General features: G+C 34.8%; 1 long non-coding RNA gene across 2 annotated transcripts in view; it reads left to right on the top strand.

Annotated features, from left to right (window-relative positions):
- The window catches only part of LOC132368343 (uncharacterized), a 260,900-nt gene that overhangs the window by 209,284 nt on the left and 31,523 nt on the right, over positions 1–20,093 (top strand). Inside the window, exon 4 of one of the 2 annotated variants that reach the window (XR_009504082.1) lies at positions 19,220–19,262. The exons of the other annotated variant lie outside the window; for it this stretch is intronic. This is a non-coding gene — a long non-coding RNA (uncharacterized LOC132368343). The remainder of the gene's footprint in view (positions 1–19,219; positions 19,263–20,093) is intronic. 2 annotated transcript variants of the gene reach the window in all.

The following is a 20,093-nucleotide window of genomic DNA, read 5'->3' as shown; positions in this document are numbered from 1 at the left end:
ATTTCTTGTCATTATATCAAAGCTCCTGAAAGTGGTGAATAAATTTTAAAGCCTATTCACACTATTCAGGCATGTGTGTATGTGTATTTGAGCAGATTTATGCATTTAAGCAGTGGCTAATGTACAGAAATCTCATTTTCAAATGTATAACTGTAATTAAGTGTTCCTCTACTCACATAACACTAGGTATCTGCTATCTCTTGCCCCTGAAATTACCCTTACCATATGCCTCTGCTGATGGAATGTCTACAGATTGTTCTGTTGGCATATGTGGCCACACTCTGAACCATGCTATGATAAGCCTGATCTTAGCTGTTTAGAACAGGAAAGCCACATGACATAATAGAATCTAATTTGCATTAGTACATCTGGATTCATGATTCTAAGTCAGCAGTCAAGCAAAAACTATGGTGATCACTCAATTTAGGGAATTCAAAATGGAGACCCAGGGTTGGGTGGGGGAAGACTCATCAAACTGATCATGAGAGCAGAATGGAAACATATATTTTAAAAAATCAGAAAGAGGGAGGGAGAGTTGTGTCAGCAAAATGACAGAATATCACAACAGTTATAAAACCAACTCCTATTTTGAAGGTTTCAATAGGTTGTGCTCACTAAGACTGTAATGAATCTTGAACATGAACCACTTCCTATTTTCCTTTTTGGTGGGCCTGACTACCTAGTTACTATACATGGTTACTATAGTTACTTTACTCAAGAGGCATAATTGTTGGGCTTTTCCTGGGTTCTGCAAAGCCTCAACTCATAGCTGAAATACTTGTTTTCTTATTTCAACGTATACCTTTATAATAAAACTCCCATTAATTGGGTCACCCAAGGTGCTCCAATTTTCCGTGGAACCAGAAGAACGTCGCTGACACAGATTCCTAGCTCTAATGAGAAAAGAAGTGGGGTCAAATCTTTTCTCCTTTGAAAACTATTTCTCTTGCTTTTCAGATTCAGGAAAAAAAGAATCTCAAAACAAAAATGTCATGTAAAATAAAAGATTTATTATTGTGTGAATTCTACTTACTCCTACTCAGCAGTAATGTCCCATTAGCATTACTCGTGGCTCTGGAAATCTGGTTTTGAATAAGAATACATGGTTCTCTAAATACAGACTGGCTTGGATGACCTGCCTATATTAAGAAGGATATTTTAGTAGATGGATTATAACCCACTTTTACACACATGCACATATTCACTCATTATTATATTTGTGGCCAAATAGTAGCTTTTTTTCCAGCACAATCTAACTTTGTTGGCTAAAGACCAAAATAAACCTTGGTTTATGATTTATCATTCTGCAGTTGATTATTGGATACTATGGATGCTATGATACTTTTCCTAGACTCCTTCCTCAAGACCATCCCCCAGCTACAGGTAATAGCTCTTGACCACATACAGCTCAGTGCCTCAATAAGAATTGTCCTCAGCTATAAGGAACTGCCTTGCCAAATGTGACTAGGATCAGCCCATGACCAATATCTGGCTGATGAAAGGATGAAAAGGCACAGCTACCTTGCCTCAAGTTGGGACAACTTTAAAGGCCCATCTCAACTTTAGAGCTCCCCATTGGATTGGCTGAAGCCTGAGATGCAACTGGACTACATTTCAGCTTCTCCTTCTGCCCAGTCCTCAGTCATCACTAATTTATATGTGTATATCCTAACAGAGCACCAGGAAGCTTTCTACATGAAATGCTCTTTTACATTATAGGGAACTCAAGTAATACAGAGAAAAGTCAGGTCCTGCAGTTTGCAACAATATAAACTAAAGAGATTTTTCTCCTTTTTTTTTTTTTTAATTTTTAAACAATTTATTGGGTTGGCCAAGAAGTTTGTTTGGGTTTTTCCTTAACAACCTACAGAAAGACCCGAATGAACTTTTTGGCCAACCCAATATTTCATTGACGTATACGTGACTTACAGTGTGTTGATTTCTGCTGTACAGCCAAGTGATTCAGATATATATATGTATATACATTTTTTTCATATTCTTTTCCAATATGGTTTATCACAGGATATTGAATATAGTTCCCTGTGCTATACAGTAGGACCTTGTTTTTTATCCATTCTATATATAATAGTTTGCAGCTGCTAATCCCAAACACCCAATCTATCCTCCCCAACCCCCTTGGCAACTACAAGTCTGTCCTCTATGTCTGTGAGTCTGTTTTGTAGGTAAGTTCATTTGTGTCATATTTTAGATTCCACAAATAAATGATATCATATGGTATTTGTCTTTCTCTATCTGACTTACTTGACTTAGAATGGTAATTTCTAGGTCCATCCATGTTGCTGCAAATGGCATTATTTCATTCTTTTTTATGCCTGAGTAATATTCCATTGTGTATATATACCATGTCTTTATCCATTCATCTTTTGTTGGACATTTGTTTCCATGTCTTGGCTATTGTGAATAGTGCTGCTATGAACACAGGGGTGCCTATATCTTTTTGAATTATAGTTTTGTCTTGGTCTATGCCTGGGAGAGGGATTGCTGGATCATATGGCAATTCTATTTTTAGTTTTTTGAGGAACTTCCATACTGTTTTCCATAGTGGCTGCACCAATTTACATTCCCACCAACAGTGTAGGAGAATTCCTTTTTCTCCACACCCTCTCCGGCATTTGTTATTTATAGACTTTTTAATGATGTCCATTCTGACCAGTGTGAGGTGGTACCTTATTTTAGTTTTGATTTGCATTTCTCTAATAATTAGCGATGTTGACAATCTTTTCATGTGCCTGTTGGCCATCTGTATGTCTTTTCTGGAGAAATGTCTATTAGGTCTTCTGCCCATTTTTCAAGTGGGTTTTTATTTTTTTTTTATTGAGTTGTATGAGCTGTTTGTATATTTTGGAAATTAAGCCCTTGTCAGTCGTATCATTTGCAAATATTTTCTCCCACTCTGTAGGTTGTATTTTTGTTTTGTTTATGGTTTCCTTTGCTGTACAAAAGCTTGTAAGTTTCATTAGGTCCCAATTATTTATTTTTGCTTTTATTACTATTGCCTTGGGAGACTGACCTAAGAAAACATTGGTTACGATTTATGTCAGAAAATGTTTTCCTATGTTCTCTTCTCCACAGCCAATATAATACTCAAAGGTGAAAAGCTGAAAGCGTTCCCACTAAAATCTGGAACGAGACAAGGATGCCCACTCTCACCACTTCTATTCAACATGGTATTGGAAGTCCTAGCCACAGCAATCAGACCAAAAATAAATAAATAAATAAATAAAAGGTATACAAATTGGAATGGAAGAGGTAAAATTGTCATTCTATGCAGATGACATGATACTATATATAGAAAACCCTAAAGACTCCACACAAAAACTACTAGAACTGATAAACAAATTCAGCAAGGTAGCAGCATACAAGATTAACACACAGAAACAGGCTGCATTTCTTTACACTAACAATGAAATATCAGAAAGAGACTGTAAACAAAAAAAAAAAAATCTCTTTTAAAATCACATTAAAAAAAATACTTAGGAATAAACCTGAGCAAGGAGGTGAATGACTTATATGCTGAGAACTATAAAACAATAAAGGAAGTTGAAGATGATTAAAGAAATGGAAAGGTATTCCATGCTCTTGGATTGGAAAAATTATTATTGTTAAAAATGGCCCTACTACCTAAATCAATCTACAGATTTAATGTGATCCCTATCAAATTACCCATGACACTGTTTACCAAACTAGAACAAATAATCCTAAAATTTATATGGAACCATAAAAGACCCAGAATTGCCAAAGAAATCCTGAGGAAAAAGAACAAAGCAGGAGGCATAACTCTCCCAGACTTCAGACAATACTACAAAGCTATATTAATCAAAACAGTGTGGTATTGGCACAAAAACAGACATATGGATCAATGCCACAGAATAGAGACCCCAGAAATAAACCTACACACCTAGCGTCAATTAATCTTTGACCAAGGAGGCAAGAATATACAATGGAGAAAAGACAGTCTCTTCAGCAAGTGGTGTTTGGAAAGTTGGACAGCCACATGTAAATCAATGAAGTTAGAACACACCCTCACACCATATGCAAAAATAAACTCAAAATGGCTTAAAGACTTACATATAAGACATGACACCATAAAACTCCTTGAGTTTTGGAAGAGATGGTCTGAAAGAGCTCAAGAGCACAACCAAGAATAATTTCATCAGGTTTATGAAAACTCATCATTCCAATAAAATAAGAATTGCAAGATGGAAGTGGCATTATCCTCACAATATCCAAGATAGAGATTTACTTTGGACTTTTCCAGATGGAGTTAGCTGGGATTGCAAGTAATTGATAAATACCAAATCTGGGGAGAAGTTTAATCTTTAAGCCTTTTAAAGTCAGAACTGTATATAATTCTTATATAAAACAGGAGGTATATATTTTGTATTTTTTGTATTGTAGAAGTAGAAACACACATCATGGAGAGATGTCCATGATGTATTGGTAAGTGAGAACAAGTGGCATATATATGTATAATGTAATTATTTTATGAGCTATTTATATATTTTATTTTATTATTTTTTAAATTAATTTTTATTGGAGTATAGTTGCTTTACAATATTGTGTTAGTTTCTATTGTGCAGCAAAATGAATCAGCTATACATATACATATATCCCCTCTTTTTTAGATTTCCTTCCCATTTAGGTCACCACAGTGAAAGTAGAGTTCCTGTGCAACATAGTACATTCTCATTTGTTATTGTATAATATAATTTTTGTAAATGGAAATGGTATCAAAATCCTTTACGTGTGTGTGTATTTGTATATATTTGAGGGTGAAGAAAGATATACAACAGGTATTAACATTAATTATTATAGGGTGAGACTAGTAGAAAGGAAAATTTAGCAGGAGTGTGAATATAGTGGGTTTAAAAGAACCATTATTCTTCTTTATTATTCTAGTGGGTTTTGTTTGTTTGTTTGTTTTTCCAGGTTGAGGTTAAGAGATATAAAGTTTGTAATTTTGGATGAGGCACTTAAGATTTAAAATGAAATAGAAAAATGTCTCTAACCTAAAAATCAGGCTACAGAAAACTATTCTAAATAAAAATTTTGTTCGTTGTAATGTGATACTAGTTAATGTTTATATTACTGAAAGGATGACTTCAAGATTGCAATGGAATCTACTGTAAACCAATACAATGTTTTCAAAGAACTACAGTAAGAATAAACAAGACCAAATTACAATTGGTGAAAGAATTTTTTGAATTTTCTTTTCTCAAAAATGCCTATATTACCAACGACTAGAAAGCTGTTTTTCTTATTTCTCTACTCAAAACTGTTTTAAAGAAGTAGCATAAATAGAGCATATGTCATGTTTAAAAACCCTCAAAATTCCCCATAAACTTTCAAGAGAAATTTCAAGCTTGTTTAAATGGAGTGTAGGTCTCATATACCCTTTCTAATTCCGTCTTTAACTTCATCTTCCCCATCTCTCCCCTTATGTGCTTTACTTCAGTCTTCATGTTGTGGCAAACCTTCAAAGTCATCTGCCTCTGTGTCTTTGTACATTTTGCTTCCTTATGCTAGTAAATTCTCCCCACCAAGTTCCACTTTCCCAGATAAGTTTTATTCCTCCTTCACTGTTAAATCAAGATGTCTTCTTTAGGTAGTATTTTTGTGCCCCCAAGCATCAACCCGGATTAGACATTTTCCCAGCACATCACCAGATATCTCAGGGTTTTCTTTCTCATGGCATTCATCCCTGTTGAATTCATTTTTTTAACTTTATTGAAGTTTAATTGATATACAATAAATGGCACATTTTAAAGTGTATAATTTAATGAGCTTTGACATATGTATACAGCCATGAAACCATCACTTCAAATCAAGATAATGAACTTTTTCCATTACCCACAAAAATTTCTTCATGTCTCTTTGTATTTCCTCCTATCCCTTTCTACCCTTCCTGTGTATCACTAGGCTACCACTGATGTGTTTTCTATCATGATAGATTAGTTTGGATTGTCTAGAATTTTATATAAATGGAAACTTACAAAATGTACTCTTTTATTTTTGGCTTTTTTCACTCAGCATAATTATTTTTAAGATTTGTCAATGTTGCATGTATTAATAGTTCATTCATTTTTACTTTTGAGTAGTATTCCATTGTATGGTTATACCATGATTTGTTTATCCATTCACCTGTTGATAGACATTTGTGTTGTTTCCAGTTTGGGGCTATTACAAATAATGCTGCTGTGCACATTTGTATACGAGTCTTTGTGTGAACATATGCTTTAATTTCTCCTATGTAAATACCTAGGAGTAATGTATTCGTTTCTAGGGCTGCTATAACAAAGTACCACAAACTGGGTGGCTTAAAACAACTGAAATTGATTCTCCTAGTTTTGGAGGCTAGAAGTTCAAAATCAAGATGTTGGCAGAGTCATGCTCTCTCCAAAGGCTGTAAGGAAAACTCCTTCTTTTCCTCTTCTACATTCTGTCATTTCTTGGCATTCTGGCATTTCTTGGCATTCCTTGACATTTCTGATATTCCTTGGCTTGTAGGTGGATGACTCCATTCTCTGCCTGTGTCTTTATATGGCCTTCTGTCCTGTGTGTTTGTGTCTCTGTGTCCAAATTTCCCTCTTCTTATATGAACACCAGTAATATTAGATTTAGGACAACTTTAATCAAGTATGATCTCCTCTTGGCTAGATTATATCTGCAAAAACCCTATTTCCAAACATGGTAACATTTACAGGTTTTGAGTGGATGTCAGTTTGGTGCAGGGGACACTACTAACCCAGTACAGGGCCTAACGTTTTTGGGGGACAAGATTAATCTTTTATTGCACAGACATATTTTGCAAATATATTCTCCTAGGAAGGGCTTGCCTTTTCATTTTCACACCAGTGTCTTTTGAAGAGCAAAATTTTCAGTTTTAATAAATCCAAATTAGTGATTTATTTCTTTTATAGTTTGTCCTTTTTGCATTGTGTTGAAGAAATATATGTCAAACTTAACATCATAGAGATTTTTGCCCTATGATTTCTTCTAGAAGTTTTCCAGACTTAGGTCCTCAAACCATTTCAAGTTAGTTTTTATATATAGTGTGAGGTAAGAATAGAGGCTCGGTTTTGTTTATTTTGTATATGGTTATTCAGTTGTTCTAGCACCATTTGTTGAAAATATTTTGCTATTCCCACTAAATTGTCTTGGCGATGTAATCAAAAATAAATTGAATATATATATCAGTCTAATTCTAAACTCTATTCTGTTCTGTATGCCAAAACCACACTGCCTTGATTATTCTAATTTTATAATGAATCTTAAAATTAGATAGTAAATCTTCTAACTTTGTTCTTTATAAAAATTGTTTTGTTAATTCTAAGCCTCTTGCAACTCTATATAAATGTTAGAATTTACTTGTCAATTGCTACAAAAATATTTTCTGGGATTTTTCAGTGCACTTTATTTTTAAAAGAGCTTTAAAGAACTTTATTTTTAAAAGAGCTTTAAAGTGCACTGAGAAATGTTAAGAGGGTAAATCTCATGTTAAGGTGTTACGTGTTTTATCACAATAAAAATTGAAATTAATTAATTAATTAATTAAAATAAAATATAGGGATCATGTTTAATATCCAACATATATTTATATACTCAGTAGACACTTACACTATTGGAATGTTCAGTAAATGCCAGCTGGTTGACTAAGTGTACTTCTTTACAACTGTGTTTGTTAAAGTTCATGGAAAAGACCCTCCCAGATTACCTTCAGTGACTGAAATTTATTGCAATACACATGTAACTTTGGTTTCCAGTGTGTACCATGTTGAATAATGTCCCCTCCAAATTCATGTCCACCTGGAATCCAGAATGTGACCTTATTTGGAAATAGGGTCTTTGCAGATGTTCTCAGGTTAATTAGGTATGCCTTAATCCAATGACTGTTGTCTTTTTAAGAAGAAGGAAGGCAGAATGCCATATGAAGATGGAGACAGAGGTTGGAGTGATAAGTCTAAAAGCCAAGGAATGGCAAGAAACTCCCTGGAATGCCAGCAAACATGAGAAACAAAGAGAGAGGAATGGAACAGATTCTTCCTCAAAGCCTCCAGAGTTAATTTCAGACTTCTAGCTTCCAGAACTATGAGAAAATACATTTCTGGTGTTTCAAGCCATCTAGTTTGTGGTACTATGTTACCATAGGCCTAGGAAACTAATGCAGGATGTTACAGTTTCAAGTTGTTAGCTTTATTTCCTGCCTTCGGGTTTTTGTATTAAGTAACTCTCACTCTCTCACCCACAAACTTTGTGAATTAAGCTAATAGGAGTGAGTTTCTGTTATTTGGCCAAAAGAGCTTTAATCAAAGAAAGTTGATGTACAAACTAGAAAAATCCATTTGCAGCTGCTTTTGACAGAATGTAACAATGGCCTAGAGTTAAATGGATACCTCATCAGTACATGAACATATTAGTCCAGAAACACTGAACACACTGCGTATGTGTGTCAGGGTCCATTCAGGAAACAGAAAAACAAAGACATCATTCAAAGTTTTAAAAATAGAGGGAATTTAATGCAGGGTATTGGTTACATGGCTAATGGAAGAGGCTGAGAAGCCAACCAGGGAAAAGTGAGGGAACCTAGAGATTAGGAGCAGCAGGAAGTTGCTTTTACCTATAGTCTGAGGGGACAAAAGGAGAAGGCAGGGTTGTTACAGCCAGGACTAAGTCCCCAGGCAGAAGCTGGCATCTTCGCGGCCTGTCCAAGGATGCTGGAACCACAGAAGATAAGCAGCTCCTGTTGGTGATACCAGTGAAAAAGTGAAGATTTTCAGCCTTCTGTTGGATTACCCCAATTAGAAGTCCAGTGAACAAAGGAGCCTGGGAAATGGAGCCTCTAAGGGTCAGTCCCCTGCTTTATAGAGCTGAGCGGGGGAGCTAAAAGGAATGGAGGTGGAGGCAAGTAGATATTTCACATCCATTACTTTCTATTTATCTCTTCCATTATCACCCAGGTCAGTCCCTAATCATCATTCATCTTGCATGTTGTAAACTTCTAACAATTTTTTCTGACTCTAGTTGGAGCCTCCTTTTCTTAGCCATTGTGGACGTAGTAAGGACATTTGTTTAACTCAGCTGAAGAAGTTTCCTTATTTGCTAGAGGATAAAGGCTAAATGTATTAAACTGATGATTTAGGTCCAAACCAGGTTCAAAATATCTTTTAAATTGTCTTTCATTATTTACCTACTTAATTGTTTTTCTCTTGCTAGATAGTACTAGAATGGTGTTGTTGGGGAGGAAAAAAAGAACACATGGAAAATCGCTGAATGAGTATGATTAGTTTTAAAGCTGCATGATAAACTAAGTCCTTTAGGACATTTAGATCAATGAGGACTGGAGCAGTCTCTGAATCTCACTACCTGCCTGTGTTTTATTCAATATTGTATCTCACTTAGATCAGTGCATGGCCATAGTTGATACTCAATAAATACTTACTGAAGGATGAGTTCATGAACGATGGGCCAGTTATCTGAGGTCTAAAGTCTTTGGTGAAAGGTATTATTAGCCAGATATCAAATTTATTTTTTTCATATATATAACTATCAAAAATATGTAAATATTTTGAGGTTTTAACAGAAATTTTTCATTCAAGGGTACACATTGCATTCTCTAGTTTATTACACAGGGTCAATAGACACTGTTTTCCTAAATTGTATAAAGATAATAATGAGAATTTAAAATATGCAGTACACCTCAAAGATACAGTTATAAATAGTTACATGTATACACATAGATAAGTTGAAACAAAGAAGAAAATGTGTTTTCCATTATAGAAAATGTGTTTTCTATTGTTCAAATTTAGTTATTTTCAGTGTTCTAAAGAACTATTTATAGCTATATCATTGTCTGTATCTACCTCAAGTGGGCATGGGGCATTAAATTATTCTTTTCAGATTTGGGGCTGATGTGTAAAAGTTAGTAATAATGTGCTTTGTTCAAATGTACATGTTATCACCTTTGAAACAGATTTCCCCTTCCCCTTTAGTTATGTAGAAACTATATATCTATACTTTTCTGAAAGGAGTATATTGTAATATTTCAGCATGTCAAGAGCCATTTTGGTGCTATGTTGATTTTTTAGTATTCCTATGGAAGCCAAAATTTTACATAAGAGCCAAAGAGACTTCCAATTATAAGGGAAGTGGAGCTGGACTCTTTCTCTATGAGACTGAGAATTATTAAAATATCTTAAATTTCAGGGTGGTATCCATTGAGGTTTGCTGTAAAGGAAGTTCTCATGTGCAAAAGACAATCTCTGGTATGGAAGAAACATTCTGGACCGATGACTTGCACTTGACATTGACTTAGGGAAGGTTGGATTTGAGCACAGTGTATAGTTTATGCTGGAATCTACTCATACGTACAATTGGGTATGTACTTGAAAAAAAAAAAAAAGGCAAGCAAACTGAAAAATGTGTTCTTAAGAGATGTCATAGTAAACTGATCTCTGACAAAGGATCAAAGGCAATGCAATGGAGCAAAGATGGTCTCTTCCACAAATGGTGCTGGAACAACTGGACACCCACATACAAAAAAGTGAATCTAGACATAGACCTTACACCCTTCAAAAAATTAACTCAAAATAGATCATAGACCTGTAACTGAGCAGGACCCTATGGGACGTTTCTGAGGCAGACCCTTCCCCCATATCCTCTGCTATAGCTCCTCTCTGAAGTAGCCAGATAATATTGCCTTGGCCAAAAATTTCGCTCAGGTTTTTCTGTAACCTCTTACGAACGAACGTATCTCATGAATTTAACCTGAGTTTTTCAGCTGCTAAAAACCACCTCCAAATGGAAGAAATTATTTACTTGATGATCAAGAGTGCATAGCCCCCAGACCTTCTGGTGCCTAAGGATTGATAATGTTGACCTCCCTGTTCCCTCACCAAAAACCAATCGGAGAATTGTGCAGGAGCTGATCACATACCCTGTGACTGCACCTCCCTCTCCTTGCTTTTTAAAAATGCTTTGCTGAAACCCTTTGGGGAATTTGGGGTTTTGGGGGGCAAGAGCCACCTGTTCTCCTTGTATGGTCCTGCAGTAAACCTTTCTCTACTCCAAACTCTGACGTTTCGGTACTGTTTGGCCTCACTGTGTGTCGGGCACAAAAACTTGTGTTCGGTAACAGACCTAAATGTAAAATGCAAAACTATAAAACTCTTGGAAGATAATCCAAAAGCAAACCTAGATGACCTTGGATATGGCAATGACTTTTTAGACAAAACATCAAAGGCATGATCTATGGAAAAGTAATTAATAAGCTGGATTTCTGCAAAAACAATATCAAGAGTATGAGAAGACAAACCACATGCTGGGAGAAAATATTTGCAAAAGACACATCTGATAAAGGACTGTTGTCCCAAATATACAAAGAACACTTAGAAATCAACAATAGGAAAGCAAACAACCCCATTAAAAAATGGGCCAAAACCTTACCAGACACCTTGCCAGAGAAGATATACAGATGGCAAATAAATGTATGAAAAAATGTTCCACATCATGTGTCATCAGAGAAATGCAAATTAGAACAACAGTGAGCTACTACTCCATATCTATTAGAATGGTCAAAGTCCAGAACATGGACCACACCAAATGCTGGTGAAGCTATGAAGCAACCGGGACTCTATTGCTGGAGGAACTGCAAATGGTACAGACCCTTTGGAAGACAATTTGGCAATTTCTTACAAAACTAAACACACTCTTACCATATGAGCCAGCAATCACATTCCTTGGTATTTACCCAAAGGAGGTGAAAATTTATGTCCACACAAAAACCTACACATGGCTGTTTATTGCAGCTTTATTCATAGTTACCAAAACTTGGAAGCAACCAAGATGTGCTTCAGTAGGTGAATGGATAAATAAACTCTGATACATCCAGACAATGGAATATTATTCAGCACTAAAAAGAAATGCACTATCAAGTCATGTAAAGACAAAGAAGCCAATCTGAAAAGTCCACATCTTATATGATTCCAACTATTCGACACTCTAGAAAAGGTAAAACTATAAAGACAGTAAAAAGAATCACTGGTTGCCAGGGGTTGGGGGTGAGGGAAATAAATGGGCAGAGCACAGAGGATTTGTAGGACAGTGAAAATACTCTGTATAATACCATAATGATGGATACATGACATTACACATTTATCCAAACCCAAAGAATATGCAACATCAAGAATGAACCCTAAGGTAAACTATGGAGTTTGGGTGATAATGATGTATCAATGTAGGTTCATCAGATACAGCAATTGTACTACTGTGGTGAGTGGTGTTGATAATGGGAGAGGCTATGATTGCTGGGTGGTGGACGGGATATATGGTAAATCTGTGTAATTTCCACTTAATTTTACTGCAAATCTTAAATTGCTCTAAAAAAGAAATGCTATAAAATGAATAAGCTGTCATAGTTAAGGCTCAAGGTAATTAATTTTACTGTAGGACCTCCTTACTAAACCTAAACCTGGGAGGAATCCTTCCCCAAAGGATGAGCAACTGCACGGAAAAAGCCCTTACCTCAGAGCCAAAGTGACTTCTGGGCTTCTTTCATTTCTGCCTAACACGGAGCCTCAGCTCTGTGACAAATTTCTATTGCTTATGGCCTTGCACCAGATAGCTGAACTGTTCTGAACTTTAGCCAGGAGAGCCATTTGGTACTGGAGAACTTTTAACCACAAAGGGAGGCTGTTGAGAAGGCCAGCCCTTACAGAAATTTGGCTTAATGAGGTACACCTGAGTTCTCAGTCTCTGGCCATGTTAGCCAGGCCAGCAGAAAGGAGGAAGAATTCAACAAATCAGGGCAAGCAAGTGTGGGGTCCTTAGAAACAGTTTAGGTTATTGGGGAAACCTAGATTTCCTGCTTATGAGGGGGAGATGAGAATCCAGAGTTGTCATAATATGAAAAATATTTTAATTATGACATTATTTTGTACTCAGAACAAGAAAAGTAATATCCATATTTCAAATATGTGTATAGAATTTCTGATTTTGTTATTCAATTTAAACCCCATACCCTCGAATTTTGAAGATAAGTTTCTTCCAACAAATACAACAGTCCTTATTTGATAACTTGCCTTTAAAATTGTTTCTTTTACAGCCAATGTATATGTTAGCAAATATTTATCTAATTTGAACAGAAACAACAAAAAATTGACCAAATAAATAATTCTCAGGTGGACCACTTGTACACTGCACACATTTATCATTATCATCATTATTATTATTTTCTGAGCTTTTGAAAAGCTGAACTCAGATAAACAAGCCAAATATTCAGACTATTATGAAAAACAAAACAAAACAAAACCTCTTAAGCATCAAGAGCTTTGGGTTAGTTCTGCCACTAACTAGCTGTGTGGGACCTTGGATAAATCACGTAGGTTCATTTCAGTGGACCTTTGATTTTTCCTTTTTAAAATAAAGGAATTGTACTCGATGATTCCCAAAGACTTTTGCAGCTCTAAAAGCTCTAAAATTTCTTGCATGTGCATTTGTTACAAATATTTCATATACATAGCAATATTCTCAAAAGGTTGCCCAAGCAGGATATGCCATATCTACTAGGAATTAAGTCAATCAGGTGGTAAAAACAACTATTTCATTTAGAATAAAGAAATGTCAAAAACAATTGCACATTCTTAATGTATTAAGATACAGATTTCAAAAATTTTGACAACTTAATAATGTAAAACATCCTGATTTTACTGTTTTTCCCTTATGAAAAAGAATAGGCTGTTTGTACACCATTAAAAATAAGTGCTTCTTTGCAAACTCTTCAAGAAATCATAATTTTTTTTTTTTTTTTTTACTCATCAGGAGGATGTGACTATCAAGTGAAAAGTTGAATTAAATCATGGCTTCAACATGATATGGGCCATTTTTCAGTGAATACATACATTTCCCTTTTCAATACTAGTCTGATAAGATTCTTCTGACTTCTTTCCATGGTAATTTTCGTGCCTCAGAAAACTTTACGTGCTATTTAATTCTTTTCTATCATAAGTCTTTACCTCTAAATTTTATCTCATAAATGTGTATTCAATAAATATTTTCTATTTCCAAATTATTTCATCAATATACATATTGAAGGTTGTACCATCATAAAATATCATCACGGGTAGGCTGTTAAAGTACATCATTCACAGTAGTTACCCTTGACTTCTTAGAATCTTTGCTAGTCAAAATGTGGACCATAGACCATCAGCCTTAGTATCACCTGGGACCTTATGCAGAATCTTAGCCATCCCAGGCCAAGGTTGAATAATAAACGCATTCAAGTTTGAGAACATTGCTCGAAAGGAGATACTGATGCTTCTGGTCTGAGGACCATGCTTTAAGTAGCAAGCATACTTTAAGTAGATAGCCTGGGGAGTCCCTAGTGTTTTTTTCCCCCCACTTACATTTTTCCTGGAATATTATTGAGATGGTGGTTAATGCTCATAGCTTTCTTCGAAAACAGTGCCCAAAGCTGGCACTTATGAGAGGACTTAGTTATAGAGAAGATTTTCATGTTGACTTTGGAGAAAAATGTTCTCAGAGTTAGTGTAAATCACCTAGATATACATTGAGTATATTTTCATTCCATTTTGAAAGTAAAATTATAATTGGCTGTTCACATCTGAAGTAAAATTTGTTTATTTCCATGGAATTGCAAAAGGTTTTAATTGTAAATCAATTGTTTCAAAGTATTTTATGCTTGGATACCAATCATTAAGCATTTATAGAGATTGAATGACTACATCTAAGGGACAGATGTTGGCTCAAATTGTGCTGAATAAAAACCTTACCGAGTATAATATATAATTTTCCTACATCTATTTTCACTTCTGGTTGCCTCCCTCTTCCAAAGATATTTATGCTTTGGATAGAAAATCCTGTGATGTCATTTAAGGGAAAATTACGATGTGAGTTTTGTTTATAACAATGTAGTGGTCAGAAGAACCCACTCTACCTTGGCACTTGATTACAGTTCAGAAAATGTTCATGTCCATTTGTAATGTGTCCAAAGGACAGTGAAAGAGAGAGATTTGAAGTTGGAAAGAGTTCATACAAATCCAAGTGAATGTTTCTTAAAATAAAATATAATATGATATGATGATATGATATGACTTAATACAATATAATAAAGCTCTTACAGAAAAAGTCTGAATCTAAAAGATAAAATTAAGAAAATAATGAAGGTAGTAAATAGAAGTTTACTGTTCCTCACCTTGCTATTATTACTCTTCTGAATAAGGGATGTGAAGTTACAAAATGGTAATAGACAAGGCTCATTCACCTTATGGAGAAATGGTCAGCGCCTGCCTGTCTGCACAACACTCTGTTAGACGCTGCACTGATGCCTCAAAAAAGGGAAGAAAGTAACATTATAAAATTCTGATTGAACAGCAGGAGTTGTAGAGTAGGGTCAATGTAAGGAAAATTATGTAAAAGTTGTAATGTAAACTATAAATCAATTTTAAAAGTTCAAAATGGAGAAACAAGAAGAGTGAAAATACAGAGATTAAAGAATATAACAAGAGAAAAGAATGGAAGATTAAAGCATGTAGAGAAGCCATTGAAATGAAGAAGGAGAAAGAGATATGTAGATAAGTGACCAATATTTACTGGTACCATAGGAAGCATAGGGATAGGGGAACCTGAAATTTGCAGGGAGAGGTAGAAGGATTGTTAAGAGTCCTTTAAAACGAGTTGCCAACTTCAGGTCTATTCTGATCAGTCCAGAGAATAAAGATTAATAACAACAAAATAGCTAATATTTATTTATTGCTTATATAACTAGGTACTGTTTCCTAGCACTTCACATACATTAACTCAGTCAATGTTCATACAAACTTCATAGATGAGAAAACTAAGGCAGAGAATGGTTAAATATTGAATTAAAAATGTTTTAAATAGTATATGGTCAAATATTGAACCGGTCCAGAGATTCACAGTTAGTTAGTGGCAGATTTAGAGTTTAACTTCAAACGTCTGACTCCAGAATTTTTGTTATTAACCACTATGCTATTAAGAATCCTAGGGTATAACAGTCATCCCCCTTCTAAATATTATATTTCTATAATGAAACATAATGTTTTTGTTTTTTATGAAGGGGTTTGATTCTCACTGCAAAGTGTTAGCTAGTTTTGAAAGGCAGTGTAAGACGGCTAAAAGGCCAGGGTTTTATACTAAAACAGACCAAGATTCAAATCCTGCTCTACCACTTACTACTTTTCACATCCTTGGCAAATAATTAAATCTTTATTGACCTCATTGTCTCATTTGTAAATATCTGTCTCCAATGTTTGATGTGAGATCAATAATATTAAAATTATGGTACCGTGTTTGACAGGGTAGACACTCAAAAATGGTAATTATTATTATTATTCTTTCTGAAATTGCTGTTATTTGTACTGTTATGCTCAAGTACTGTTGACTAATTGTTGTTAGTCAGTCTCCTACGTTTTCCCACTAAAATACAAACTCTATAAGAGTATGAAATCTGAGGTGTCTCTAGGCTAATGTGGCGTCTGGCACAGAATAGCTATTCAATAAGTATATTAAATAAATAAATAAATAAATAGACAAATAAGAACACCACTGCTATTGACAATTAGTTAACTTAGTATTTTCAAAGAAATGAATTCTATATTTGTACTTACTTAAAATGACTTCAGAACATGGACTTAAAAATGAAGGATAATTTGGGGGATTAAAAATTTCTAACTTTTAATGCAAAGAAAATTTTTTCCTATGATTTATTTTTAAAGTAGGAAAGTGCTAAAGCAGTGATTTCACAGTAATGAAAATTCCATTTATTGTAGCACTTGTACCTTGGCTCTATATTTACAATTGACTCTTCCCACCACACACCAAATATAGTACATAATAAAATGGAGTTTCCAGACAGAACTTAGTTTTTTTACTGTTGATGTATATCAGAGAAACTTTCTCCTCTTTGCATTCATTGGTAATTATGTAATATTGCTGCAAAATATATCTGCATTTGAGTTTTTATTTTTATATTTCCCTTTAAGCTGTTTGTAGATAAAGTTGCTCGATAGTGTAGTGCTTTCTTTCTTTCTTTTTCCTGTGGCACAGTCAGCATAAAAGCTTTACAATATGGTAAAAAGGAAAAGTATGCAATGAATGGATCTAATAAGCTTCTGAAAAATAGGAGTTGGAATATATTATACAATTTAGAGTTTCTTAGGAGTTTGAATATGTTATAAAATCAGAGCTTTCATGTAATGAAAGAATAGAATAATATGGTCATGAAGATCAAATCTAAGAAAGTCTATACCCCTTTTCCCAATTTATCTAAACTTCTCTTTTATTTGTGGCCCATTAATGAGCTCAGTGGAGATTCTATGATTTGATACTTACTATGTTCAGGGCGCTGCACTGGTGGCCATGAACTCCTAGGCATATATTTTTCATTTGGGGCCTCTCCGGATAGTTTAGGGTCCGACTGCCATGAGATGGGCTCATGACAGGGCCTTGTAGGAAACAAGTAGTAACAGATTTCATCCTGTTTCTATCATAAGTAATTGTGTTGCTTTGGACAAGGTCACTTATTCTCATTCATTTATTCAATACATATTTAATAAAGGTTTTCTGTTTTCCTGTCACTGTTCTAGGTTCTAGGAATACAGCAGTGAGCACAGTAGATGAAGAATGTGCCTTTACTCAGTAACTTACATTTCAGTGGGATTGCCTTATAGTCACTGGGTCTATTTCCACCTCTCTGAATGTGTTAAACTATGGATCTCTTAGGGTGTGTGAAGAGTAAACTGGATAACCCTAAATATGAGGCCCTAAAATAGTAAAAGCATGATGGAACATAAATGCTCAAGAAATGTTAGTTTGCATCCCACCAAGTTCTATTCCTAAGGAACACATAAAATATTTAGGTAAGATAAGTTAAAAACCAATGAAAAGCTTTTAGTGTCATAGAATCTTATATATTTGTTGCATCATAATAAATATTTTGAGACTTTGTTGTAGATAATATGAAAAATAATACCAAAGTATTGTTGAAAAGACTAATAACTTCACTCTTATGAAAAATCTTTTTAATGTTCATGCTAAAAATATTTTATCTTTAAATTCTTTGGGTGTATACCATAATATTAAGATTCCATTAGAAGCTTCAAAGTGGATTTCCTCCAGTAATAATCAGAATGATATTTAAGATAGCCTACTGTGGATTAGGCATTTTCTTGAATTTAAAAATCCTTGAACAGTATAATTATAAGGCTGCATTTCTAAATTTAATTTATTTTTTTTTTAATAATCAAGGATGGTATAGGCCTTTTATTGTGAATTTAATTTTTATTTATTTATTTATTTATTTATTTATTTATTTATTTATTTATGGCTGTGTTGGGTCTTCGTTTCTGTGCGAGGGCTTTCTCTAGTTGCAGCAAGCGGGGGCCACTCTTCATCGCGGTGCGCGGGCCTCTCACTATCATGGCCTCTCTTGTTGCGGAGCACAGGCTCCAGACGCGCAGGCTCAGTAGTTGTGGCTCACGGGCCTAGTTGCTCCGCGGCATGTGGGATCTTCCCAGACCAGGACTCGAACCCGTGTCCCCTGCACTGGCAGGCAGATTCTCAACCACTGCACCACCAGGGAAGCCCTCTAAATTTAATTTTAAAAATTTTAAATAAACTTTTTAATTTTAGATTTGTATAAAAGTGGCAAAGATAGTATAGAGAGTTCCCATATACCCCATAAGTAGTTTCCTCTGTAATTAACATTTTACTTTAGTAGGATACATGTCACAATTAATCAATATTTATACGTTATTATTAACTAAAGTCCATACTTACTGATATTTCCCTAAGTTTTACCTAACATCTTTCTTCTTTTCCAGGATCCCATTAGGATAGCACATAACATTTAGTTGTTATGTCTTCTTAAGCTCCTCTTGGCTATGAAAGCTTCTCAGACTTTCCTCCTATTTCCTTTGACAGTTTTGAGGAGTCAGATATTTTGTAGAATGTTAATCAGGATTTATTTGATTGTTTTCTCCTGAGACTGGAATTATGGGCTTTGGGGGACAAAGACTACGGAAATTACGTGTTATTCTCATCATATCATATCAAGCTGACAATCAGCTGACAACACTGCTGATGTTAACTTTGTCATCTGGCTGAGATAGTGTTTGCCAGGTTGCTTCACTATAAACTTATTTTATACTCTTTTTCCATACAGTGCTCTTTGGAAAGAAGACAGTATGAGTAGCTCCCACTTAAAGGTGAGAGCTATACTTTGCCTCCTTGAGGACAGGGTATCTACATAAAATATTTGAAATTTTTCTGCAGGAGAGATTTGTCTATTCTCTCTTATTTGTTTATTTTATTCTTTATGTCAGTACAGATTCATAGATATTCATTTTATACTTTGGGTTATAATCCAAAACTATTTCATTTATTGTGTTGTTCAAATTATTCCAACCTTGGCCATTTGGTACTTTTTTATTTGGCTCATATGCTGCTTTCACATACCTCATTATTGTTGTTGTTGTTTTACTTTTTGCACTACAAAATGCTCCAGGCTCACCTTGTCCTCAGTCCTGGAATTAGCCATTTCCTCATGAAGTCCAGATTTTTTTTATTGGAGAATGATATTAGAAACTAAGATCTGGGGACCAGGTGTGCTTGTTGCTACTGAGGTGTCATTGCTTCTGTTATCTCTTAGGTAACAGAACCAGGAAATAAATGTGTGTATACTAACCAGAGAATATACACGTATCCATAGATATTTTTGTATATATATCTGTGTCTATATTACTGAATTTGATTTTAAGCATGCTATTCATTTAGCAAAATCATTTAATGGGAGATGAGTTTGCACATCGCTAAGTACAAGGTATTTCATAAATTGCATATGATAATTTAGTAAACTTTTGATGCTGCCACATTCTAGCCGAGGCTTGTCAGTAGTTGGAAGGTGTCCTACTTTGTACTCTAAAAGTGAGATACCTAAAAACGACTCTTACATAATGCTATGGTTTTGAGTTTGTTAAGGACTGGTTTGGTGGACCTGTTTAGTGGGGATTGGGTAAGAGTTGATGGGTTTACTACAG

This window comes from Balaenoptera ricei, chromosome 1 (assembly GCF_028023285.1).
Source record: "Balaenoptera ricei isolate mBalRic1 chromosome 1, mBalRic1.hap2, whole genome shotgun sequence".
NCBI lineage: Eukaryota > Metazoa > Chordata > Mammalia > Artiodactyla > Balaenopteridae > Balaenoptera > Balaenoptera ricei.
Note: the sequence above shows the minus strand (reverse complement) of the source record. Positions and strands in the feature narration are given on the sequence as shown.